Source organism: Myodes glareolus, chromosome 4 (assembly GCF_982192425.1).
Source record: "Myodes glareolus chromosome 4, mMyoGla1.1, whole genome shotgun sequence".
NCBI lineage: Eukaryota > Metazoa > Chordata > Mammalia > Rodentia > Cricetidae > Myodes > Myodes glareolus.
Window position 1 is genome coordinate 67461628 of NC_142029.1, and position 27216 is coordinate 67488843.

The 27216-nt window shown below is 37.0% G+C and overlaps 1 pseudogene; it reads right to left on the reverse strand.

Annotated features, from left to right (window-relative positions):
• Window positions 1-22507: 22507 nt before the first annotated feature.
• Window positions 22508-23454, reverse strand: LOC125388751 (olfactory receptor 8G50-like; annotated as a pseudogene).
• Between the last annotated feature and the right edge of the window lie 3762 nt (window positions 23455-27216).

Here is a 27216-nt window from a genome sequence, read left to right on the forward strand (position 1 = left end):
TGAAAGAAAAAAAAACATTTGATCATTTCATTAGATGCTGAAAAAGTATTTGACAAAATTCAACATCCCTTTATGAAAAAGGTGTTGAAGAGATTGGGGATACAAGGATCATACCTAAATATAATAAAAGCTATTTACAGCAAGCCGACAGCTAACATCAAACTGAATGGAGAGAAACTCAAAGCCATTGCATTGAAATCAGGAACATAACAAGGCTGTCCACTCTCTCCATACCTCTTCAATATAGTGCTTGAAGTTCTAGCAATAGCAATACGACAACATAAGGGGATAAAAGGGATTAGAATTGGAAAGGAAGAAGTTAAACTCTTGTTATATGCAGAGGATATGATAGTGTACCTAAGCGACCCCAAAAACTCTACCAAAGAAATCCTACAGCTGATAAACACCTTTAGTAATGTGGCAGGGTACAAGATCAACTCCAAAAAATCAGTTGCCCTCCTATACACAAAGGATAAAGAAGCAGGGAGGGAAATAAGAGAATCTTCACCTTTCACGATAGCCACAAATAGCATAAAATATCTTGGGGAAACTCTAACCAAGGAAGTGAAATACCTATTTGACAAGAACTGTAAGTCTTTGAAGAAAGAAATTGAGGAGGATACCAGAAAATGGAAAGACTTCCCCTGTTCTTGAATTGGGAGGATCAACATAGTTAAAATGACAATTCTACCAAAAGCAATCTATAGATTCAATGCAATCCCCACCAAAATCCCATCAAACTTCTTCACAGACCTTGAGAGAACAATAATCAAGTTTATATGGCAAAACAAAAAACCCAGGATAGCCAAAACAATCTTATACAATAAAGGAACTTCTGGAGGTATAACCATCCCTGACTTCAAACTCTATTACAGAGCTACAGTATTGAAAACAGCTTGGTACTGACATAAGAACAGAGAAGTCGACCTATGGAATCGAATAGAAGACCCAGATATTAACCCACAAACCTATGAACACTTGATTTTTGACAAGGGAGCTAAAGGCATGCAATGGTAGAATGAAAGCATCTCCGGGAGTGCAGACAATAAGAGAAACAATGAATAAATGGGACCTACTGAAACTGAGAAGCTTCTGTAAAGCAAAGGACACTGTCAGTAAGACAAAAAGGCTACCTTCCGACTGGGAGATCTTCACAAACCCCTCATCAGACAAAGGTCTGATCTCCAAAGTATACAAAGAACTCAAGAAACTAGACACTAAAACCCTAATTAACCCAATTAAAAAATGGGGTACTGATCTGAACAGAGAATTCACAACAGATGAATATCGAATGGCCAAAAGGCACTTAAGGTCATGCTCAACCTCCTTAGCGATCAGGGAAATGCAAATCAAAACAACTTTGAAATATCATCTTACACCTGTCAGAATAGCCAAACTCAAAAACACCACTGATAGCCTATGCTGGAGAGGATGTGGAATGAGTGGAACACTCATCCATTGTTAGTGGGAATGCAAACTTGTGCAGCCACTGTGGAAATCAGTGTGGCAGTTTTTCAGGAAACTGGGAGTCAACCTCCCTCAGGACCCAGCAATTCCACTCTTGGGAATATACCCTAGAGATTCCCTTACATACTGCAAAAGCATTTGTTCAACTATGTTCATAGCAGCACTATTTGTAATAGCCAGAACCTGGAAGCAGCCAAGGTGCCCCTCAATAGAAGAATGGTTAAAAAAGATGTGGAACATATACACATTAGAGTTTTACTCAGTGGTAAAAAACAATGACATCTTGAGTTTTGCATGCAAATGGATGGAAATAGAAAACGCTTTACTGAGTGAGGTAAGCCAAACCCAAAAAGAGGAACACGGTATGTATTCACTCATAAGTGGATTCTAACCATAATTAAAGGTCTTTGAGCCTGTTATTCATGATCCTAGAGAAGCTAAATAAGAAGATGAACCTAATGAAGATTATTTAGCTATCCGCCAGGAGGTAGGAAATAGACAAAAATCCCAGGTAACCTCGGGTGCATGGGGGGGGGTTGTTGGAAGGGGAGACGGTTAGAAAGAAGGGAGTAGGGGAGGAATGGGCAAAGCTCGGTGGACCGGGATGTGGGGGAGGGAGGAAGGATGAATATGGGATCAGGGAAGAATATAGTTCAACTAAGGGAGTCATTTTTGGGATTACAGGAGACTTGATTATATATGGGATCCCAGGTCCAAGGAGAGATCCCCAGATTGTTCTCTGGACAGAGGAGAGGGTGCCTGAACCGGCCTTGGCCCATAACCATACTGATGAATATTTTGCTTATCACCATAGATCCTTCATCTGGAGATGGACGACGATACAGACGTAGACCCACATTGGAGCACCGGACTGAACCCCCCAAGGTCCAAATGAGGAGCAGAAGGACGAAGAAAATGAAAAAAGAAATAAGGACTGTGAGGGATGCTATCACCCACTGATACAAGGGGTCGGATCTAATGAGAGCTTACCAAAGCCAGTTGGACTGGGACTGAACGAGCACGTGATCCAACCAGATTCTCTGAATGTGGCCGGATTCTCTGAATGTGGCTAGCCCGGAGTCTTTCTGAAAAGCCATTGACAATGACACTGAGACTTGTTTCCTCTGCATATACTGGATTTTGAGGATCCAGTCTGTTTGGATTCTCACCTTCCTGGACCTGGAGGGAGGGGGAGGAACTTGAACTTCCTACAGGGCAGGAAACCCTGTCTGCCCTTAGGGATGAAGAGGGAGGAGGAGAGGGAGTGGGGGGAGTGGGAGGGTGTTGGGAGGTGGGGCGGAAATGGAAACTTTTATAATTTAATAAAATTACAAAAAAAATAAAGTTATGTGTTCTCAAAAAAAAAAAGAATGAAAGCATCTTTAACAAATGGTGCTGGCATAACTGGATGTCAACCTGTAGAAGAATGAAAGTAGATCCATATCTATCACCATGCACAAAAATCAAGTCCAAATGGATCAAAGACCTCAACATTAACCTGACCACTTTGTACCTGATAGAAGAGAAAGTGGGAAGTAGTCTACAATACATAGGCACAAGAGACCACTTCATAGGTAGAATCCCAGTAGCACAATTTTAAAAATTATTTAGGAGACACACACACACATATCTACATGCAGGACTTTTAGTGGATAAACTATAAGGTGACTCATCTCTCGAGAAGGCTGATTTTCATCATCTTAGAAGTCAATTAGTCATTTAATACCTCTTACATTTCCTATAGGTGTAAGGCTTTATGAAAATTCCCTCATCTATATTGGCATGTGAGCTTGTGGCGTCACTGTGCAATTATTGTTTAGGCCACATACTGTTGAAACTTCATAGTGAGTAGGTTCCCTTTCACATATAGATTATTTACAGTCAACATCCTGGTCCCCTGGCTCTTACATCTCTCTTTCTATCCTTCTTCGATGTTCTTAGAGCTATGAATGTTGATGATGTCTCAATTGTGGGTGGGAAACCCACAATATATATTTTTATGTAAATGGTTTGACAGCCCTATAAAATATGAAACATATTTTGACCATATACCTTAGAAACTTCAATACTAGTTATATATGCACAATAATGAAAGAAATATAAACAAAAACCAAAACCCACAAAAACTTGTAAAGAATAATCAATTCGGTAATAATTAAAATAGATACATAAAAAGCACACCAGATGTTCATGCAGTTTTAAATACAACACTCCACTTCATCTATCCCTGGCCTGGAGTGCTAATATTACAATGAGAAAGTAAGCACTGACAGGTTATGGCCTGAAAGAAAAATATGTATGACAAGAAAGAAACATTATACAGAAGAGGAAGTATGTGGTAGACTCCATTGACATGAAGCATCTGTAGTAAGCAAATCCATAGAAACATACAGCAACCAGGAGTTGTTAGATGCTAATGAAAATAAGTTCCTGTGTACTGCTGATTATGGGTTCAGGAATATTTTTGAAATGGTGATGAAAATATATTATAATTCAAATGCAGAGATAGCTACTGAGCATTATAGGCACATCAAAAATCAATGAATTATACATTAGAGAAAGGTGAATGTTAATACATCAGTTTCATCTGTATATACTTGTGCTAAAAAGTTAATCTCCAGCAAGTAGTTATGATGCTGTTCATACCACACAAAGTATAGTATGAGTTTGACACATTCCAAGGAGCCTTTCCCATGAAGTTTATACCTCTTGTGTGCCTTTGTATTTATATTAAATATTATTCCCCTAAAATATTAAAAGATTCCCCTAAATAATGTGGTGTTTGTGCCTCTGCCAGAAACAAGCAAGCAAAAAATAAGAAATTTTTACTGAAAGCATTAGTTTTGGATTACATTGATACTATCTACATACTATGTGAATGGAAAAGCATAAATCGTAACAATATATGTTTTCTAAAGTAATGTGGTGATTTCTTGGGACTTTATTATATGCTATGGAAAGTAAATGGAAAGAGCTTCATCTACTGTGTGACTTCTAAGATATATACATAAAGAATTTTGTATCACTCAATATTTTTGGCTAATAGAATAAAATAATGGATTACTACAGCTTTAATATATAATTTATTTTATACATACATGATTTTAATTCATAATTATTTGCATGGATAGTTGAACATTATTGGTGGATATCAAGGTCTGTATATCACAGTAACCTGAATTCAGAAAATATCTCATTACTTACCTTAAATAATAAAGTCTTACGTTCTTATCTTAATTAAGTTTTGAGACTCCTTTGATGTCTGCTGTATCCTATTTCAACAGAAATAGAACTCTTAAAAGGAGAGTTTTATCAGTAATTTCTATTATGACATATAAAAATTGCTATGATATTTAGGAATATATGTATAAATAAATACATATGTACATGCAAAAATATTAGTGAAATAATTCATAATTTGAAAGAGAGTGGGAGATAGTGTGATCCATGGTTTGGAGGAAGGAAAGCTAATGGAAAGATGTTGTAATTAAGTTACAGTCTCAAAGAATAATAAATATGACATTGTTAGAAATAGTAATGAATCATAATGATTGAAAGAAGTTTTCTTACAATATCAATATGAACTGATATAAAAACAGACTTAAAATAGTTAAGCCACAATTTTATGTAGTTCTTCAGCCTTAAAGAATAATTGTAGATTGTCTGTCCTTAAGAATGTGAGGCAATCTGGGGGTAGAATTGTTGAATTCTAACTTTATTCCATGGTGATCCTATAGTACACAAGTGGTTATTACAATTTCTTTGTATCTATGGATGTTTGCTTTGTTTCCAATTATGTGATCAATTTTTAAGAAGGTTCTATGAGATGCTGAGAAGAAGGCATATTCTTTTCTGTTTGGGTGGAATGTTCTATAGATGTCTGTTAAATCTATTTGGTTCATTACATCTGTTAGATCTCTTATTTCTCTGTTAAGTTTCTGTCTGGTTGACCTCTCCATCGGTGAGAGCAGAGTGTTGAAATCTCCTACTATCAGAGTGTGGGGTTTGATGTATGCTTTGAGTTCTAATAATGTTTTTTTTTTACATAAGTGGGTGATTTTATATTAGGGGCATAGATATTCAGTATTGAGATTTCTTCCTGATGAATTGTTCCTGTTATGACAATAAAGTGTCCTTCTCCATCTGTTCTGATTGATTTTAGTTTGAAGTCAATTTTGTTAGATATTAGTATAGCCACACCCGCTTGTTTCTTAGGACCATTTGATTGGAAAATCTTTTTCCAACCCTTTACTCTGAGGTAGTAGCTGTCTTTCAGTTTGAGGTGTGTTTCTTGTAAACAGCAGAATGTTGGATCCTGTTTTCGTGTTCATTCTCTTAACCTGTGCCTTTTTATAGGTGAATTGAGTCCACTGATATTAAGTGATATTAATGACCAGTGGTTGCTCACTCCGGTTATTTTTCCTGGTGGTAGTGTTTATGTGTTTCCCTTCTTTAAATTGTGCTGGTGGAGGGTTGTTAGATGCCTGTATTATTATTGGTGTTGTTGGCTTCCTTGGTTTGTGGTTTTTCTTATAGTATTTTCTGTAAGGCTGTGTTTGTGGCTAAGAATTGTTTAAATCTGGTTTTGTCTTGGAATATCTTGTTTTCTCCATTGATGGTGAATGTGAGCTTTGCTGGGTCCAGTAGTCTAGGCTTGCATCCATGGTTTCTTAGTGTCTGCAGTACATCTATCCAAGACCTTCTGGCTTTCATGAGAAGTCAGGTGTAATTCTTATAGGTCTCCCTTTATGTATTACTTGACCTTTTTCCCTTGCAGCCCTTAATATTTTCTCTTTATCCTGTATGTTTTGTGTTTTGATTATTATATGGCGAGGGGATGCTTTTTTTTTTTTTGATCCAGTCTACTCAGTGTTCTGTATGCTTCCTGTACCTTCATAGGAATATCGTTCTTTAGGTTGGTAAAGTTTTCTTCTATAATTTTGTTGAATATATTCTCTGGGCCTTTGAGTTGTAATTCTTCTCCTTCTTCTATCCCTATTATTCTTTGGTTTGGTCTCTTCACAGTGTCCCAGATTTCCTGGATGTTTTGTATTAAGAATTTGTTGGATTTGTTATTTTCCTTAATCAATGAGTTTATTTCCTCTATAGTATCTTTGGTGTCTGAGATTCTTTCTTCTATCTCTTGTATTCTGTTGATTATGCTTGTCTCTGTAGTTCCTGATCAATTACCCAGATTTTCCATGTCCAGCCTTCCCTCAGTTTGTATTTTCTTCATTATCACCATTTCAATTTTCAAGTCTTGAACTGTTTCTGTTACCTGTTTGATTGCTTTATTGTGGTTTTCTTGGGTATCTTTGAGAGAGTTATTCATTTCATCTACCTTTTTGTTTGTCTTGTCCACTTCTTTACAGCAGTTTTTCACATCCTGTTTAAGGTCCTCTATCATTTTCATAACATTATGTTTAATGTCAATTGCTTCTACTTCTTCTGGAGTACGGTGTTCAAGTCTTCTTGTGGTGTGATCCCTGGAATCTGGTGTTGTCATGTTGCCTTTCAGGTTGTTGGAGGAATTCTTGCATTGACTCCTGCCCATCTCTTCCTTCAAATTCAGTCAGGAGAGTCTTGGCATCTTGGTCCAGTCTATGCTGTGACTGACTCTGGGTGAATCACCTCAGTGCAGGAGCAAGAATTCTTCCCCTTTGGGTGGGTAGCCTCAGTAAAGAGGTAGGCTCTGTTCCTGGGCCAAGGACCTTGCAGCCAATAGGGCAGGCTTGGGGTGGGTGGTCAGGGATGTGTGGAACAAAGAATCCCCTGCATCAGGAGTTGAAGGGGTCCAGAGCTCCTTTCCAGGATGTTCCACTCTGCCGCGGGATGGCACCCACTCACCGATCTGAAATGTTGTCCTCAGAACAGGGACAGGACTATTAGAGGTCCAAGGCCCACACAGACAAAAGGACGAACTTGGAGGGGAGGGAAGGGTTGTGCAGAGCTAAGAAGCCCCTGCAGCAGAAGCTGGAGGTGCCCTGCACTTCTCTCCGGCCTGGCAGGTGCACACTCACCACTCTGGGTGGGTAACCTCAGTGCAGGAGCAGGAACTGTTCAAACTCATGGAAACTGAACAGTCAATTAACTGAATCACCCCTGGGTCAAGGAAGAAATAAAGAAAGAAATTAAAGTCTTCCTTGAATTTAATGAAAATAAAGACACAGCATACTCAAACCTATGGGACACTATGAAAGCAGTGCTAAGAGGAAAGTTCATAGCACTAAGTGCCCACATAAAGAAAACAGGGAAAGGACACATTAGAGACTTAACAGCACATCTGAAATCTCTAGAAAAAGAAGAAGCAGACTCACTCAGGAGGAGTAGAAGACTGGAAATAATCAAACTGATTGCTGAAATCAAAAAAGTAGAAACACAGAAAACAATCCAAAGAATCAATGAAACAAAAAGCTGGCAGCAGAGGAGAGGGTGCCTGAACTGGCCTTATCCTATAGCCACACTGATGAATATCTTGCATATCACCATAGAACCTTCGTCTGGCGATGGATGGAGATAGAGACAGAGACCCACATTGGAGTACTGGACTGAGCTTACAAGGTCCAAATGAAGAGCAGAAGAAGGGAGAACATGAGCAAGGAAGTCAGGACCCCGAGGGGTGCATCCACCCACGAAGATGGTGGGACTGATCTAATGGGAGCTCACTAGTGCCAGCTGGCCTGGAAATGAAGGAGCATTTGATCAATCTCTCTGAATGTGGCTGTCAATGAGGGCTGACTAAGAAGCCAGAACAATGGCACTGAGTTTTGATTCTACTGTATGGACTGTCCTTGTGGGAGCCTAATCTGTTTGGATGCTCACCTTCCTAGACCTGGATGGAGGGGGGAGGGCCTTGGACTTCCCACAGGACAGGGAACCCTGACTGTTCTTAGGACTTGAGAGAGAGGGGAAGGGGGAGGGGTGGAGTGGGAGGGAAATGAGAGAAGAGGAGGAGGTGGAAATTTTTTTATAAATAAATAAAAAAAGAAGATAAAGCAAAGAGGACCACAGTCAAACTTTATCATCTTCGTTAAATGTTACACTATCACTGTATTCTATTATAAATTTTATGGGCACTAATGTGTTTGCTATATTTACATTTAGTTTTATCTTTGTAAAATTTATCACAAAAAATTATATAACACTTCTTACACTGAACTTTATGTGCTGCAATTGAATAATGCCTTGAATGTAGGTTAAAATATTCAACAATCTTATCAACAGCTTCAAAATGACAAGCATCACAGTTTGACTTAAAATGAATAACACAAAAGCATTTTCCTTAATATTCTACTAAGCAAAAGATGGGACCCAGTGGGAAGTTGCGGTCTTAAATACATATAGGACCTGGAATGAAAGTAGGTTAGACAGATAGTTACCACACGGCTATTTTAATAGGATACAGAACAGAGCAGGCAGTCTCAGATTTTAAGAGATAAGAATTCATATTCAAATATAACTCTCCTTCTCAGAGTTGGTTATTTCTTTTCCTTTCCTCTGTTTCTTAAAAAACAAAACAAAACAAACAAACAAACAAAAACTGGTTTTGAGGGTGTGAGAGGGAACACACAAAATTTCTCTTTTAAATCACTCACCTTTATTGCTTATAAAGCTGGTTCGCAAAGCCGTTGGTCCCTTGCCCAATGTTGTTAGATCAAGATATTATAAACTATGCAGACATAGTAAGAGTTTGAGTAAAAAGAAAAAAATAGTGATAATGACCTCTTTCTAGAATCGCATCCTTCCCAATTGAAATTTCCATTTTCCTCACTGACTCTCAATTCTGTAATGTAACCAAGTGGGAGACTTATGCCTCCTTGTGGAAATATGATTTTAAGTATGTAAAAGGTACTGTCACAATATTAACATATTAAATATTAAAGTAATGGATTTCTTAAATTTAATTTAAATGTATTAAAAATGTACTATCAAAGGTGATTTGGGGAAATTGAAAGCAGCTGAAAGAGCCAATACAGAGATTTGGTCCTTTTACCTATATAGACATCTACCACATGTACTTAGATAGTATAAGAGAATTCTAAATTTATTTTACTTGAAAATTTTACCTAAGGGTTAAATAAAACCTGTTTTATCCAACCCAAAATAGTAAAAATATGATTAAATATATCAATCCTTCTTATTTATTTCCACTACTGAAATTTTGAAATTTCATTATATAAGGGCAAGTACAAGCTTTATATTTGCTAGTTTTCCTCTGTCAGACAGTTTTGTTTATATTAAAGCATATTTCAATTAAGTTTCTAAAATCAAAACAAAATAATACAAATAACGTAAAAGTCAATCTAATAAATAAAAAAAATCTTTATATAATGGAACTTTTAATAGTCTTCAGAGAATGTGAAGAAAATTTTAGTGAAGAACTCATTCTAATAATTCTCTTAATACTTAATATAGTAAATAATCAAGGCTCACAGCCTTATGGATGAGGTTGTTATAATCCAAGTAATGTATTTCACATATAAAATAATAACTTGTAAGAGACAAATAAGTACTTAAAGCAAACATTGCCTGGGTTTTGCATTACAGAATTTAAAGAAAAAATTATTATAGCACAATGTTAAAAAATAAGCACCTTAAAAGTTTAGAAATAATGTAATCTAAACTCTGGATGTATATAATATTCAATACAAAACTTTCTTCTTGATTCTCTCTATATTGAACATGGACACACACTATTGGCAAGTGCTTTAATTTGTTTTTTTAAAATACTGTATTGATTACTATTATTACTGTGTTTGTTTATACATATATTCCCACAGATCTTCTATGCTGTGGTTCACATGTGAAAGCCAGAGAATAACTTTGGAGAGCCTGTTTCTCCTTCCACCATGTAGATTCCGAGGATGAAAAATCATAAGGATTGTATAGCAAGTGCCTGTACCTTCTGAGTCATCCTCTCTGTCCAGTAAGTGCCTAAATATCTAAGAGAGCAATGTATGTAACTGTTTTTCAATTAGTTGTAAAATACATATGAATTTGCAATATGAATTAATTTATTCCGACGCTATTATTCATCAAAGTTACCTCAGATGACTACAGCATAATAAGAAAAATTACCCTTGCAAAAATTTAAGTATGTTTATGATGAAAAGCACACCTTACTGAATTTTTTGTTTATAATCTTAGCCTTATCACCAAGAGAAAACTAAATCTCCACAAAATAGTTCCAAATTAATTCCTAACCCTTCTCAAGGTCAGTTCCATGGCTCCAAACAACTTGTTCCTATCTTAATTCTAGACTTAGTGACCTTTAATATCAAATGAGTTTTTCACATTCTATACTCAGTTACATTAATTAAGCCAGTGTCATTGCCTCCTCTTATTATATTTTAGAAATTATTTTATATTGTAGATAGAATATAGCTTAAAACCATTAAAACATTCTCAAAATTATTAATTCCTTTCTTAAAATTTATTTATTGTAAAATTCTTAATAATAAGTAAGCCTGATGACTATAAATTTGTTCAGGTAAAATGTAGAATATTGAACTGCTTAAAAAATTTACATTGCAAAACTATAAAAAACAAAAATAATTATGCTTTTGGGAGTTATTAGATAAGATAAAAAAGACAATTATCATATGCACTCACTTATACACAGTTTTTAAACATAAAGCAAAGAAAATCAGACTACAAATTACAATCCCAGAGAACCTAGACAACAATGAGGACCATACGAGAGACATACATAGATCTAATTGACATGGGAGTAGAAAAGGACAAGGTCTCCTGAGTAAATCAATAGCATGGGGAACATGGAAGAGGGTTGAAAGTGAGGGGAGAGGAAAGGAGAGAAGCAGAGAAAAATGTATGGCTCAATAAAATCAACAACAACAAAAAGAAAAGCAGTGTGTAAGATCAAGCTTCAAAGACATTTTCTAGCATCTTTCCCACACCAGTTTCATTCTTTCATGCTAATGCTCTCTTTTTTTTCTTTTATTCCTATCTATAACTAGTGCTGAAATACAAAAGAAAGGACATCCATTCTATTTTGAAAAACTAGCAAACAAAATCTGCCATATTAGCATAAATTTACTAGACTAGGCTCTGAAAATGTGATAAAATTTACATATTAAATAAAACCGGAACCAAGAGACAATAACATTTTAATTGTATTGATTATTATTGCATCCTGATGGTCCTATGTTAAGCACAAAAATGTAGCAGTATTCCCAGAAATGCTGCATAATAAGAAAAATTTAAGCCAATTCATAAACATTAAATCTTCAGTATTATCACTTCTATTCAATTCAAAATTATTCTACTAAGTAGTTTTTTATTTTTCCCGTCCAACAAAATGGTTTTCCAGTCTAATTATTCCAATAGCTATACATGTAATATAGTTCTATGGAAAGTTACTTTGCTTGAAAATTATATATGGTCCTCAATAATTATAAAAATAAATTAGAAATTCAAAACCCGTTATACTCAAGCATACTTGTTTCAAATTAGTTATGTGACCAAAGCTTGTTTAATGCGGCTATAATTTCTGAATTGTAGGAGAGAATGTCTAATCTTGACATTGAAATTAATCACTTGAATTTCAATCTGCATAGTAGGAACAACAGATTATTAAGGTTTTATGAATTCTAGTATTTACATACTTTTCCTTTTTGAGTTAAACTTGAGCCAGATATCACACATTTTTAATAGTGAAGTGAACTTCTTGGGGCCAGTATTATTTCAAAGTTACTACAGCTTCAGCTATAAGAAGCTAAAAATAAACCAGGAAAATGGATCGACAGGGCAAGAAAATTATTTAGAAATTTTACATTTAATGAGGAACATATGATGTGAAAATTGCTCTTTTTTTCACATCCCAGATACATGGTTTTATGCAATTTTGTGTCTTTCATTAGACTACATATGCATTAGGAAACTGACACATGAGACATCATTTATAAAAAGCTGCGGATAGACTTTGATAGTAATCCAAATAAGACATGCAATATGTATTCTAATGAAAGACACAAAATCAGATCATCAGGAAGGATTCAGTTGTGTTGAGATACTGGGTATTGTCTTAATACTGGTGTGGATAGGACTGCTGATTATCATCAGAAACAACATCTCTCCTCTACTCATCCCATTGAGCTGTGCTCATAGTGCCATCCTCTGTGTATTCAAGAATTTCTAAGAACTACTCTACATGGATGCATGGTATCTGGGTTGTAAACTTAATCATTGATGCCAACTTTTAATAGGGACATTGAAATAATAAAAATCATCCAGAATATAATGCATTTTAAACATGTAGACATTTGTTGGGATTTTGGTATGTCCTAACGGAAACAAGACCTTTACTTTGTGTATAATATTTATTTATCTAACTATATAAATAATAATCAAAATATATTAGAATTTTTTTCCTGAGCATAAAATGTGGCCAGTCAGAAATGAAGACAGACTATTCTAATTTGTCCACTCAATATTCTGGTAAACGCTTTCTTCTTTTCAAGTGTCTTTTAAAATGGAAGAAATCGTGCAAACCTTCTCCAATTCATCATAACTGACTAAACTTTCTATCTAATACTACAAAATTAACTTCAAAGCAGGACGACTTTATACTGTGAGTCAGAGCATAATACAGGGGATGGGCTAATTTTGTGTCTTTAGGAATTAAAAAAGTAGCTGGTACATTCTATCAAAATTTTAAAAATTACTCTGAAATATTGAATAAGTGAATCTAATAAGATATATTTTCCTGACTTTTCACAGTGGTTCCTCTAGATTCATGACTTTAATCACTGTTGGGATGAACACACTACTCTTCTTATTTTCAAAGCCTCAGCACCAAGTTTTACTTGACACTTGCAAAATCACTAATGCTGATATGTAGTAACATGTGGTCCACATTCTGTAGTTATCAGTGCTGAGAGATCAGGGCCTAAGGCTCAGAACTATTTTTGTAGTTGATCCAATTGTAGGGTAATGTTCCTAAGAGCTTCTTCACCTCTAGAGTTTCACAGTCACCTCAACAGTTAATGTCTCCTTTACTCTGAAAGTGAATGCTGGGCTGTCATATGCCAGCTCCAAACAGCATGATAGCATACTCTCCAGAGATACACAACTCTCAGAGAATGAACCCTTGAAAGAGAAGCAAATGACATTTTCCTGCTGGTTAATCTTTTTCTATCATAAAAATTACACATTAGTGTTAAAATTTTATATACAGAAACTATCTGTATTAAAACCAAAGTTTTGTTAAATGAAATCAGAGTAGTATTTGATTTTTAAATTTCTTATAAGCTACTAAACATTGTTGTTGGTTCAGTTCCACACTACAGTGAACCCATGCTGGATCCTAGCCCACCTGGATAAGGATGAGCTGAGTCTAAGGAAAGGTAAGTAAACAGCTTCAACTTTCCCCAGCCTCCCTTTCATCCAGAAAACAGTCAGAAGAAGCAGGGAGTCTAGTCAGGCAAGAACTTGTTTATTTTTGCCCAGTAAATATCTTTTAAAGCAAAAAAACCACAGGGCCATGGGGGATAGAAAATGAGCCATTTTAAAGGTCAGCCTATTACACATTCTGAAACCCTACATTTACTCTGTTGTCCACAAGCTTTTCTCGTGCTGACATCATGCCTGGTTCTGGTGTCCATGCGGGTCTGGTGTAAACAACTCAGCGTCCACCTGTCTGACTTTCATTTGGCGCCATTTTAGATGCCCAAGTGCCCTGCAAACTTCCTCCGTTTTGTTTTTAAATTAGACTTACCTCTTTTTTGAGGTTCAGGCTCAGGGGCACCTCTTTATGAGGTTTACCCCCTTTGACACCTTTTTCTTAAGGTTTACCCAGAACATAGGGGGGATCTTTGGTGCTGAGCTTATCACAATGAGCACGAAGAGTCATAAGCTGGATACCGAGTTTTAGCCCTTATGAGTCTAACTAACCTGTTGACTATGCAGGGCCCAAAAGTACAAATCACGGTAAGTATTATGAGCGGTCCCAATAATATTGAAACTGCGTGGTTAACCAGAGGGACCAGTCAAACCATTGCTTATACCAACTAGTTCTTAAAACCTTTTTTCTCTCCTCAATTCCTTTTCTGATTTCATGGAGATTATGAGTGACTACATCAGAGTGGTCAGCATAAAAACTGCATTCTTCCCAAGTGCCTGGAATAAGCCTCCTTGCTGTAAAAATAAAAGATCCAGTCTTCGCCTGTTTTGTAGCAAGATTTACACTAGGCAATCAGGGACTTTTCTAATTATTTAATTCAGGTTTCTACCTTATCTAGGTTGGAATCTATCTGCATCCGTAGTTCCTCAAACACTCTTTGGTGGAGTGCTGCTCATAAACCAGACCAGGTGGCCCTCAGCCCTAAAAGGGTGGTTACAGCCAGGGCTGTCATTGGTTCCCTCCATACTTGTCCACAGATGTGGATGATTATCTCTTCATTGCCAGCACTGATCACCACCCAGGTCACTCGCTTAGGTACAACAATCAGAACCAAAAGGGGCAGAATGACCAGCAACTGGAATACCACCATCTGCACCATCTGTAATTGTTAGAGAATGTAAGAGGTTCTTAGGGGCTGGGTGCCCTTGGGAGTGGTTAGCATTTATCTTTTTGGCTTTCCCCTTTTAAAAAACAAGCTGTGACCACCATAGTCGTTTTTCTCCTTGTTGGTCAATTTGTGCTTGGGAATCTTCCTGGATAGAGGAAAGGGGCAAGAAACTAAGATTTCTAGCCAGAAGCAGAATTGGGGCTATCTCCCTATGGGGAAGATGCAGCCAAACCCTCTATCCATGGTGATTAGGGGATCTGGTCCTCTCCATTGTTTTGTCAAAGGGTCCTTCTATCTAACTTTGACTTGGAGTCTGGAGTTCAATTGACCCCAGTGTTTTTGAAATCTATATTCAGTTGCCACTTTAGAGAAATATAGACTATTGATGGCAAATGTGACTATTTGTAGTTGAATATGGGGAATAGTTCCCCCTTTTTGTTTTACAAGTTGTTCCTTAAGGCCTTGATGATTTCTTTCTACAATTTCTTGGCCTTCAGGGTTATAAGAAATTTCTGTAATGTGTTTAATATGCCATTTAATAAAAATGTTTGACATCATTTTGCTAGTAAAACAGGGTCCATTGTCTGTTTTAACTTGTGCTGACAGGCCTAAAGTGGAAAAACATTGGAGAAAGTGTGTTTGTGAATGTTTAGTTTTTTTCTCCTGTATGTGCTGTGGCCCAAAAGGCCCCTGAGTAAGTATCTATAGAGACAAAATTATATTTGTATTAAGGCCGAAATATGAGTAACATCAGTCTGCCAAAGAGTGTTGGGTTTGAAGCCTCTAGGGTTTATCCCCTGTGTTTGCAAGGTAGGCACCATCAAAAAGGGCTGACATTTTTTACAAGTGTGTACTATCCTTTTGAAGTCTATAATAGGGATTTGAGTGAATCTGTCTTATAAGCCTCTCCAAGTGATATGGGTCAGATACTGTAGTTCAGTGGCCTCCTGTAGGGTCAGTGCTTATGGGCCAGTAGCTAGTTGATCAGCCCAATTGTTCCTCATGGATAGGAATCAGGGAGTTTTGCAGTCCTCTTAAATATTGGATATGAATGGGAGCTCCTTGTCCTTCCAGAAAGACACTGAGGGTAACCATAAGGGGGGTATAGGGTTATCATCCAGATTAGCAAGTGCTTGGGGAAGGTGGGAAATTAAATTAATCATAGATAATTTATCAGAATATGAATTAAAGGACTCTTGAATATCCTAAAGGACCATGATTGTAGCAAGCATCTGCTTATATTGAGCTGACCCCTGACAAGGCTGAAACCTTTGGTAGCTTTGTGTTTCTTCTTGGTCCCTAAAGGCTGCACATGCTAACCTGCCTGACCTCTGTCAGTAAAAACATGAAAAGCACTGGGGGTAGGTTAAGGAGAGAACAGAGACAGCATCTTCAAGGGAAGTCACCATAGCACGACAGTTCATTTAGATGGCCCATAATGGCAATCAATGTATCCTAGAAACATCTCCAGGGAGAAAGTAAGATGAGTATTGGCCCAGGTAAGCCTTTCAGCATCTGGCATCCCAAAGGGAAAGATAATGAAAAGGGGGTCAAGGTCATAATGTCTCTGGGATTGGGCTCAGCCTTTAATTATTGTGTCATCAAGATGATCAGCCTGGGAATACACCCGAGGTGTGCCTCCCAAGAGTGTGTAAATCCATTCCAATGGTTCCCCTTCTTGGGTTAAGACTACAGAGATTAGAGTAACACCATTGAACAACCAGGGAGAAAAGGGCCTAGAAATGGAATATCTCTTTAGGAAGACTATCTAGGGCTTCTTGGAACTATAGGAATATTGCCCGATGATCATCTGTAATTGTGACAGTGTCTTGTGGCCTCTTATCTTTAAAAAGGGCAAAAGAGGCACAAGGCTGTCTTTAGGAACAGGAACCCATGGTAGTAGCCAATTAATTTCTCCCAGGAGGCTCTGAAGTTAAGTGAAGTTCATGGATGCGGGAATATCCAACAAGGGCTTTAAGGGAACTGGTTTTAGTCAAGGTAAAATGAGACCTGCACACCTTAAAGGGGGGTACTTTTTGGACCTTCTTGGGGGCTACAGTAAATTCTCCTTTTCTAAGTATTGTGAGGGAATGGGTTAAAAGTCCCTCTAGATGGGTAGAGTCTCTGTACCCCAAGATTATATCATCCATATAGGCATAAGCAAGAGAGGTATCAGAGTCTAGCCAGACTCCAAGAGTGTAGCCAGGTATTGTTGGCAGAAGGTTAGGCTATTGACCATTATTTGGGGAAGTATTGTCCATCCAAATTGCCGATCAGGTTAAAAAATTTAAGGGAAGGAAGGGAGAAGGCAAATTTTTCACAGTCATCCGGATGAAATGAGATTTAAAAAAAGAGTCTTTAATATCAATTACAGCTAGTGTATACTCTGAGTGTATAGCGGGAGTCCAGGAAATGCCCCTTAAGGGTGTGCCCACTAACTTCCTTCTCTCATTTACTTTGCATAAGTCCAGAAGCATACACTAGACTCCAGATGCCCTATGAATAATAAATACCATGTGTTCCAGGGGCTCATGAAATTGCATATATGTCCAAGGGTTATCTGATTTTCCACCAGAAAGTGGAGTGCCATAAGTTTGTGTTTAATTAATGGCTACTGCTATACACAAATGAGGCTTTCTGGCTTCCACCTGATGGGGCATACATGAAGGCTAATGGCCCCTAGGATTGGAGGTACACCTGAGTGAGTTTTTTCGGTTCATCCAGGTAGTTATTGAAAAAAACTCTTCTTTGACCCATTTTAAGTTGTATTCCTGCCTTTGTGCTTCTTTCTCATCTGAAATGTCCTGATAAAAGACCTTGTGGTCCATGGTGACCACAGCGTCCATTTTTCCAAGATTGTCCTGTCCCAAGAGGTTGGCTGTGAAGTTTTTGTCCACCAGGGGATGTATCTTTCCTTGCTCCCCATCAGGGCTAGTCCACCTCATGAGGGTGACCATTTCCTTGATCCGGAGTTGCCTCCCACTCCCAATATTGGGGGTCCAGCAGCAAGCTCCCAATCAGGGGGTACCTCCTCCTCTTGGGGCACTGTTCTTTCTGCCCCTGTGTCAACTAGACAGTGAAACATTTTTTAATTATGAAGACATTCATTTCAAGATGGAGTCCAGCCACCAGGGGGACAGTCCAGTTAGCCTGGGTCACCCTGGTATGGGGTGTTCTTGTCCTTGTTTTGGAGAGGGTTCCTCCTTGAGTTGACAGGTCTGGAGGATGCCACTCCTCTAGGCTAAAGGCTTCCCCTCCAGATCAAATTTGGACTGACAGTGCTTTTCCCAATGATACCCCTTTCTGCATCTGAGGCAGGGTATGGGTGGATAGCTTCGATCCCCTTGGTTAAAAGGTTGGAGAATGTTCTGGGTATTCTCTCTTAAAATGTATCTCCTGCCTACATTTGAAACAGGTCCCTCCCCTTCAGGCTGTGAAGTTCCTTAACCTTAGATTGCTAATGCCTGGTTAATAACCTCAGTCATTGATGATGCATGGGCTTGAATGGCCAGGGCCAGTGATTGAGCTTGAATGCTGTTGTGTACCCACACCCTGGGAGGCCACTACCAATCTGCTCAGAGAGCCTTCCGTCAGTCCTGCACAGGCTATGCGGTAGACTGCATTCATACCCTCCCAAACTACCAACTTCACAAATTGATCCTGGAGGTTTCCTGCTGGCAATTTAGGGTAGACATTCTGCTCGACCTGGTCTATGAAGTCTGGCAAAGACTCAAATGGTTTCTGTCCCACTTCAGCTATGGGGGACTCTGTGAGTCCTTCATCCAGTTTGTACCACGCTTTAAGTCCGACCTAACTCACCTGATTAAAATATGGGCTGGGTATTGCTGTCTGTTGTACCCCAGTGGAGTATCCATCTACTGTCCCCACCAGCATAGCATAAATGATTGGTATCATGGACAGGGGTTTCCAGTTGGCCTCCACCTGTATCCTGCATTCCTTTTTAAAGAAGGCACACCATTTAATGAACTGAGAGCTGGTGAGGAGAGCCTTAGTCACATTCAGCCTGTCCTTTTAGACACATGGATGGTAGGTAATGTCCTGCAGTAGGGTCTGGGCTCAAGGAGAGTTTGGGCCTTCCTCGGTTACCACTTTTCTGAGCTCTTTGAGAACTTTCGCCTCCCATGGGTACCATTCTAGTGGCCTACCACGTCCTGGTGCCAGGATAACTGTATAAGCTTGGGGGAGCAAACCGTTCAGTCCAAGATTTGAGTATCCTCACAATTCCCTCTTAATGAGATAAGCCTCTGCATAGATTGCCTCTCCCCCTCCGTCATCCCCAATCACCCTTACTTCCTACCCCCTACCTACCCTACCCATCCTGTTCCTTGGTCTAATTTAAGTCTTGTCATAGTTGTCCAGGTTATGCAGGTCCCTCCCCATGGCCGCATAGGGCAATGCTCCCTCCTAGTTCAAGGCACAAATGCTGGGGCCCAGGATCCTTTGGGGAGCAAGAATCTAGAACAGTGACTTTTGTTTCTATCTTAACCACCAAGGTACAGTTTGGTTAATGTGCTTCTTGTCAAATTTAGCCCATTCCTTTTCCTCTTTGTCTTTTGTGATTTCTCTTATTTCTCCAGGGCCTTTCCCTGTCTCTTTCCCTCTGTGGGCCCCTGAGGCCGAGGTGGGGGTATTGTATCTGGGTGAAGGGACATTCTAAGAGCAGTGATTGTGGAATAGAATTTCAGGTGTGGCACAATACCAAAATGTTTTTCCCTTCATATGGCTAACTTCTCCACCCACGCTCAGGTAGTCCAGGAGAAATGGTTGGAGCTGGGGACCCAGGTGGCCAGGGTAACAATAGTGTCCCAGGTCTTGACAGCATTATTATCAGACAGTTCAAGACCTCCAGACTTAACCTTGAGCCACAAAGCCTTCAAAACCATCTCTTCGTTAGAAGAAAAAGAATCACTCATACTGAAGGTTTCATTTACCCTGAGAGACCACTTAGCCTCTGCAGAAATCTTATTCTTTGAGCCCCACAATTTTGCACCAGTTGCTGGGTTTTAGCCCAGCTGGATGAGGATGAACTGGGTCTGAGGAAAGGTGAGTGTGCTGCTCGCCCATGCCCCTGCCTCCCTTGATCCAGGAGACAGTAAGAGGCAGCAGAGAGTTGAGTCAGGGAGGGACTCATTTATTTTTGTACAGTAAACATCTTTTAAAGCAAAAACTATAGGGCCTTGGGGGGTGGAAAAGGTGTTAGACAATTCTTGTAGAGGTCATCCTATTACACATTCAGGAACCCTACACTTGTTTTTGTTCACAGGCTATTCACGTGCTGACATCATCTTGCCTGGTTCTGGTGTCCAATCAGGTCTTGCTGTAAACAACTCAGGATCCATTGTTTGGCGCCATGTTAGCTGCCCATGTGTCCTACAAGCCCACATTATAGTCATCTTAAAAATCCAGAAGACATTCTGACAGGTACTTCTTACTGAAAAATGCCCAAAGATTTGACAATAATAAACTAATTTTCTTTTATGACATAAAAGTTTTCTTTTATATCATGTCTAAACTGAAATCTATATATTTAAGGACTCATGTCTCATCTGCCAGAATAGGTGGGATTATAGGCAAGTATCAATGTACCAATAAACCTTATCTATTTGTCTGTGTGTTTGTATGCATGCAATGCGGTTGCATGCACATGTGCATGCATGAGTATGTGAAGGGTAAAAACAAACTCTGGTGTTCCTTAGGCTGTCTACTTACTTTTATGCAAGGTCTCTCACTGACTTTTAATTAGCTAAGTAAGCTAATCTGGGTATTTTCTAGGAATCTGTCTCTACCTCTGAGTATAATTACAATTTCCAATTACCACTAATTCTGACAATAGGTTTTAAAATTCAACTCAAATCCTGGTGCTTATAAACAAAAACTTTAGCAAATGAATTGGTTTTTCCATTCCTTTTAAATTATTAAATATTTAAATTATTAAATATTAATATTTAATATTAATATTTATTAATATTAATTAATTAATTTATTAAAATTAATATTAATATTATTTAATATTTAAATTATTAAATAATTTAAATTCCTTTTAAATTATTTTAAATAATTTAAAAATAATTTAAATTATTTTTTAAAGATTTATTTATTGTGTAAACAGTGTTCTATGTGCATGCTTGCATGCCAGAAGAGGGTACCAGATGTCATTATAGATAGTTGTGAACCACCATGTGGTTGCTGGGAATTGAACTCAGGACCTCTGAAAGAGACTGTTCATAACCTCTTCTTGTTGATCTACATTTCTTGATTCTTCTTGATCTAAATATTGAGGAAAGCTGAAAAGAACGGACTGGGCTCTGACCATGTGTGTAATTTTTTTGACATCCAATAGAATAAAGCCAGAGCAAGCACATTTATAATAAAACATTATTTTATCTTTTTCTTTTTTGTAACTCTAATCCTAATCTAGAGTTTCTAGAACAAGAACATTTAGCAGTTTCAGGTATCCATGTCTGTCCCCTATTTTTCTAACAATATGCTCATGAGTTCATAAGTGACGTTTACTATTATTCAGAAAAAAATGCCTATTTTATCTTTCTTCCATGTGAATAAGTGATACAAATGGTTGCTACAATGACAGACTATAACTTTTGAGTCTGAAACTCAGAGAGGTAACAGAGAAAACAAACCAACACAACTCAACATTAAGAAAAAATATGGCTGTAAAATTATAGGAAAATGAGGAGTCATACAGCCATGTGAAGAATTACACAGATAACCATGAAATGCATTGTACTTTCCTTCCTGTTTACCATTGTCTTTCTAGTTTAATATATTGGAAACACCTGTGGGTGGGACAATGATAGAGCCTGCCCTCTGTTGACATATGCACTAATATAGTACCGAATAGTTATCAATAATAAGACTTACAGAACATTCCAACTGCATAATATTTTATTACAATTGCTTCACTTATAGAATTATTGATAATATTTTTGAATCATTTGCTAGTTCAACAAGAAGACGTTACTAGGCAATGGTGGCACAGACCTTTAATCCTAGCACTTGGGAGGCAGAGGCAGGTGGATCTCTGTGTCTTCAAGACCTAGTTCCAGGACCGGCACCAAAAGCTACAGAGAAACCCTGTCTCAAAAATAAAACATAAATATAAACAAGAAGATATTTTTAAAATCATTGAAGTAACAAAGAAACATTGCAGAAATTTATGTAAACCCATCTTAATAAAGTTATATTTGACTTGCCTAATCAGAACTTGGTTCATACATGCATACATAACCAACCAAAAAAAGGCTAAGGGAATTTTCAGCAGGTAATGTAGGACACTATCCTTATGAACTCTGTTTATACAGAAAAAAGCACTTTTCCATTGGTATAAAGGTTAAAATCCACTTCTACTTTTGGTACATTACTTCCAAGCAGCAATGTGCTAACAACAGTCTCACATCTAATGTTACTAATTCCTGTATATAGGCTACATCTTCCGATGAATTGCAGAAGTTATACTGTGTTGCTAATGAAAATCATTCTTGGTTGAGTGGAAACTAACCTTTTGAATTAATTTTCTTAGTAAAATTTTGACATCTTTATTTTTCAGGCTGTAGATCATGGGATTCAACATAGGCACAACAATGGTATAGAACACAGACGACAATTTGCTTTGGCCCAGGGAGTTGACTGATGATGGCTGAAGATACATGAAAGCTAAAGAACCAAAGAAAATAGCAACAGCTAAGATATGGGAGCTGCAGGTGCTAAAGGCCTTGCGTCTTCCCCCAGAGGATTGAATGTTTAGGATGCTGACAATGATGAAGATGTAAGAACTAAGAATGGTCATAACTGGTATAAGAATGTTAAATGAACTAAGGAACAATACTATTACTTCATTGATAAAAGTACTAGAACAAGAGAGCTCCAGTAATGGGAAAAAATCACAGAAGTAATGCCTTATTATATTAGACTTACAAAAAAGCAATCTTATCATGAAGAAAGCCAAAACAGTGGCACTAAGAAATCCAATACCATATACCCCAGCAATCATCCACAAACAGACTTGATAGGACATAGTTACATTGTAGAGCAAAGGGTTAGAGATAGCCACATAGCGGTCATATGCCATTACACCCAACATGTGACATTCTGCAACAGCAAAAGCACCAAAGAAGTAGAACTGAGCTATGCATTCTGGGTAGGAGATGAAATTCTTCTCTGTCACAAAGTTCACCAGCATTTTGGGAGTAATGACAGTTGACTGACACAAGTCAATAAAGGACAGACTGCTGAGTAAATAGTACATGGGTGTGTGAAGCTGAGAACTAAATATAATCAAGATGATCATTCCTAGATTTCCCACAACTGTAACCAAATAGACTCCCAGAAAGATGAGGAATAGGGGCAATTGGAGTTCTGGATTATCTGTTAACCCATCAAGGATGAATTCAATGACTATGGTTTGATTTACTTTTTCCATTCTTTTCTGAAAACTCAATGTAAGAAGAAAATTTTATATAGAAGAAAAAATTGAGAATCAATTCTCCTATCAATCAGTGAATTTTAAGGCATAATTCAAATATTGTCAGGTATCTCCAGTCAGCTGGCATCCTCTTTTCAATCTAAGCTGTCAGAGATTTTATAGACCTGGAAAAAGGAGGTATGCAAAGAAATAATCAAACAGATGATTAAAAACTTGTGACTTTGTAATAAGAAATATGTTTACTGGAACCATATTCTACCACATGCAAACCATACTGCCAAGCCTTATAGAATCTTTAAAGTATTTGCCATGTGTTAGTAATGGTACCTCTAATTATTAGAAAATGTTTCATATGTGGTTAAGTAAAAACATCATTAAAAGACATCAATAGTCAAACTCATATTAAGAGTGGATAATCTAAAGTCTTTGATATAACTGTTCACAGTAGTTTTGTATTGTCCTTAAGTGTCTGTGAAATATCAACACATTTGTAACTATATAAAATGATAAAATGCTTTGCATTTTGGAATGATTTCATGTGTATATGTGTGTGACTGTCTCACTTACTTTGAGCACTGAATTGTCTTCTCATATCTTATATTACTGTGGGCCACAGCGTTAGACAATGAGAGCACAGCTGGTGTTATCTCTAGGCTAATATCCTGCTTGCAAAGCTTTGGGGACCTGCCTTTTGAATAGTCACTGTTATTTTTATAAAACTTTGTGAAGTCATAGTGTCCCACTTTTTCCAAGTGGGATTCTTCCCCAAATATTCAAGCCGTGTGTAAATCATTCATTGCGCATAGCTTCTTCCTGTACTGGCAACTGAATGGTCCCACACTGTAGGGCTGAGATGTGAAAGCTTTCACTCAGGCAAACCCTTCTTCCCATACTCAAATCTAAATAAAGTTAGCTCCCCACAGATATCCTTTATGACAGGACATCAAACTAGCAGAGGAACCTTGCAAATAAACTACATAAGAACTTGAAAAGACAGTCACTGAGTTGAAAGGAGAGAAGTTTGCATTTACTGATAAACAAGACAGAATTGTCCAGAATTCTCTAACAGATGACTCAGGAGAGTGTAACCTACTAACTTTTGCTCTACTGTAAAAAAATATTAATATTTAGTATTTAACTCTACCTCAGTTTCGTTTGCCAATGTTCTTCATCTAGGAAATTACTGTTTGTGCCTTTATGCCTAGAAATAGAGGAAAAAAAGATTGGATCACTAAGCCAGCCCTAAGGAAAGGAACTGTTTCTCAACTAGGAGCAGGGAGTGCAGTACCCTGCTTGACCCAGGTTAAAGTGTCATTGCTTTCTTTCTGCATCTTATGCTGGTTTCCATAGTTAACACAAACACAGAAGTGGAAGAAAGAAGCAGAAGGGCTCAGAGAGTGGAATGTCCCTGTTGTGCTTTTCTTCCCTTTTTGTAAACATTTAGCAATTACAAACATCTGACTTAACTAACTGCATAAATGTAGTTTGCAAAAATTTCCTCTGGCCTTAGATATCACAGTCATTCCTCTATTTACCCACTTGTCAGATATGCTTGCTCACATCACAGACTTGCACCCTATGAGCCTGCTTTGTCAGTCTTATTTGTTTTGTTGGCCCTAAGAAATATGTGTTTGGTATCATTGTTATTTACCAAAGAATTGTTAACTATGCATGTGTGTGTATATAAAAAAAACTTTGTGGGATAAAGAGATCATTGGGAGAATATCAAAAGAACATTGGGGAGATCATAGGAAGAATAAATGATGAGAAGATGTATGTGAGCTGACTTATTTCTTTCAACCTCAGATATCTTTAGTCAGTATTTGCTTGCTATAGTGGTCCTTATGAATCCTGAAAAGATTAGGGGGCTGTCACCTCATGTAAACCTTAATATTATATGAGTAAACTATGAATATTTTGTCAGATTTTACATTTTATATATTGATTGAATCTATTAATAAATAATTAAGCTTACATATGTATGCTGATTTTCCAATTTACAATTTTGTGTTTTGTTTACTATGTCAAATTATTTTTTATCCTTATATTTTTTGATATTTTTCTGTTCTATGGATATTATTGTTTATATAAGACAAGAGCTCAATCTATATCAAAGATTGACTTAGATTTCACAATTCTAAATCCTATTCTTTTGTCGGTGCTTCAAATTTAATTCATTTTAACATTTTCATTTGCTAAAATACCCCATGAAACACCATTTGAATATGTCTCACAAGAAATTAAACATCAAATGTATCATAATATCCTAATTAAAATACTTCATAAGTTGTTCATCATTCCATGGATATGGTAACTTTAAATTTTATGCATTCTCTAAAGTTTTCTTATCTTGAAATGCATCATGGTTTTACTATTTTTAGTGAATCTACTTTAAAATTATATAGCATTTCATGGCCACGATTTTCTTAGAAACTATATTAGTTTATTATAAATTTTCTTTTTAATTCATATTTGAGAGTGCCCTATAATGCGTTTTGATCATATTCAGCCCTTCACTGAAATCTTCCAGTTCAAACCCCCTTTGTGTCTTTTTTCCACACATAATGCCCGGTTTTAGATGCCCATGAATTGTTAGATATGGAGCCTTCCACCAACTCCTGAAAAAAACCGCAGGCTCTTCTCAATATTATTGATCTTTCCAGATCTCATTGGAATGACTTTGTTACTGAAGGTACCCTGTACTTGGCCAAAGAACATGGTGATTTCATAATTTCACTTGACTATAAGTGTCATCCTTATTAGATGCCTTTCACAATGTTGGAAGTTCATTGAGAAAATGCTCATAAATATTATTCAGCTGGGCACCTCGTTATCTCTAAAACATGTGGACTGGCAAGACATTCTCATTAGTAAATTAGTGGCATGAACATATAGGATGATTGAGCAATTTTCTGCTCAACAAAATAAAACTTGTATCTGACAATATTGTTAGACTAAGAATCTTTTGATCTTGCTTCCCATAAATACACTGCATTTGTATATGAATATTTCAGTTGTTTACTTTTTAATTATTTTGTATAGATATTCCAGGTAAACAATGACCTTTTTTGCTGCTGCTATAATATCTATTGAACGAAGCACTGTAATGCCTACACAAAAAATCTGATTATCTTTATTTATACTTTAAATATTAAAACTTTAGTCACATCTTTTCTCACTAAGTTATGATGTATTTTTCTATTTACTGATATACTGTTTGAAGCCTATTCTGTCTTACATAAATGCATCACCAAAAGTTTTGTTTTTTCTAGTCTTTGTATGTTAATTAACTCTTATTTTGATTTAATTAACATGTCTCATATTAAATACATTTCAAATGAATTTTTAAATTAAAAAATCAATAGAAATAAAATAAATTATAAATAGTTTAGCACAAAATATTTAAATTCAACCTATTAAAGCACTAACAATCATTATACTCTGGATATTTTATGCAGTCTTGAGAGAACTTGAAGAAAATTCGGAGAAGCAAAGAACACACTGTAGAAATGTTTTTATATTCAATAAGGGAAAAAAAATGAAGGCTCACAGTGTTATGCAGAGTTTTGTCATATTCCAATTAGTGGATCTCACATATAAACTTATAGCTATTAAGACACCAGTGTAATACTTAAGCAACCTTTCTCTACTTTGAATCATTTCAGAATTGACAGGAAATATCAATATAGTATAATGTAAAAAAATGTGTGTCTTAAAAAGTGACAATAAGAGAATCTGGAAACTTTGGAGGAATATAAA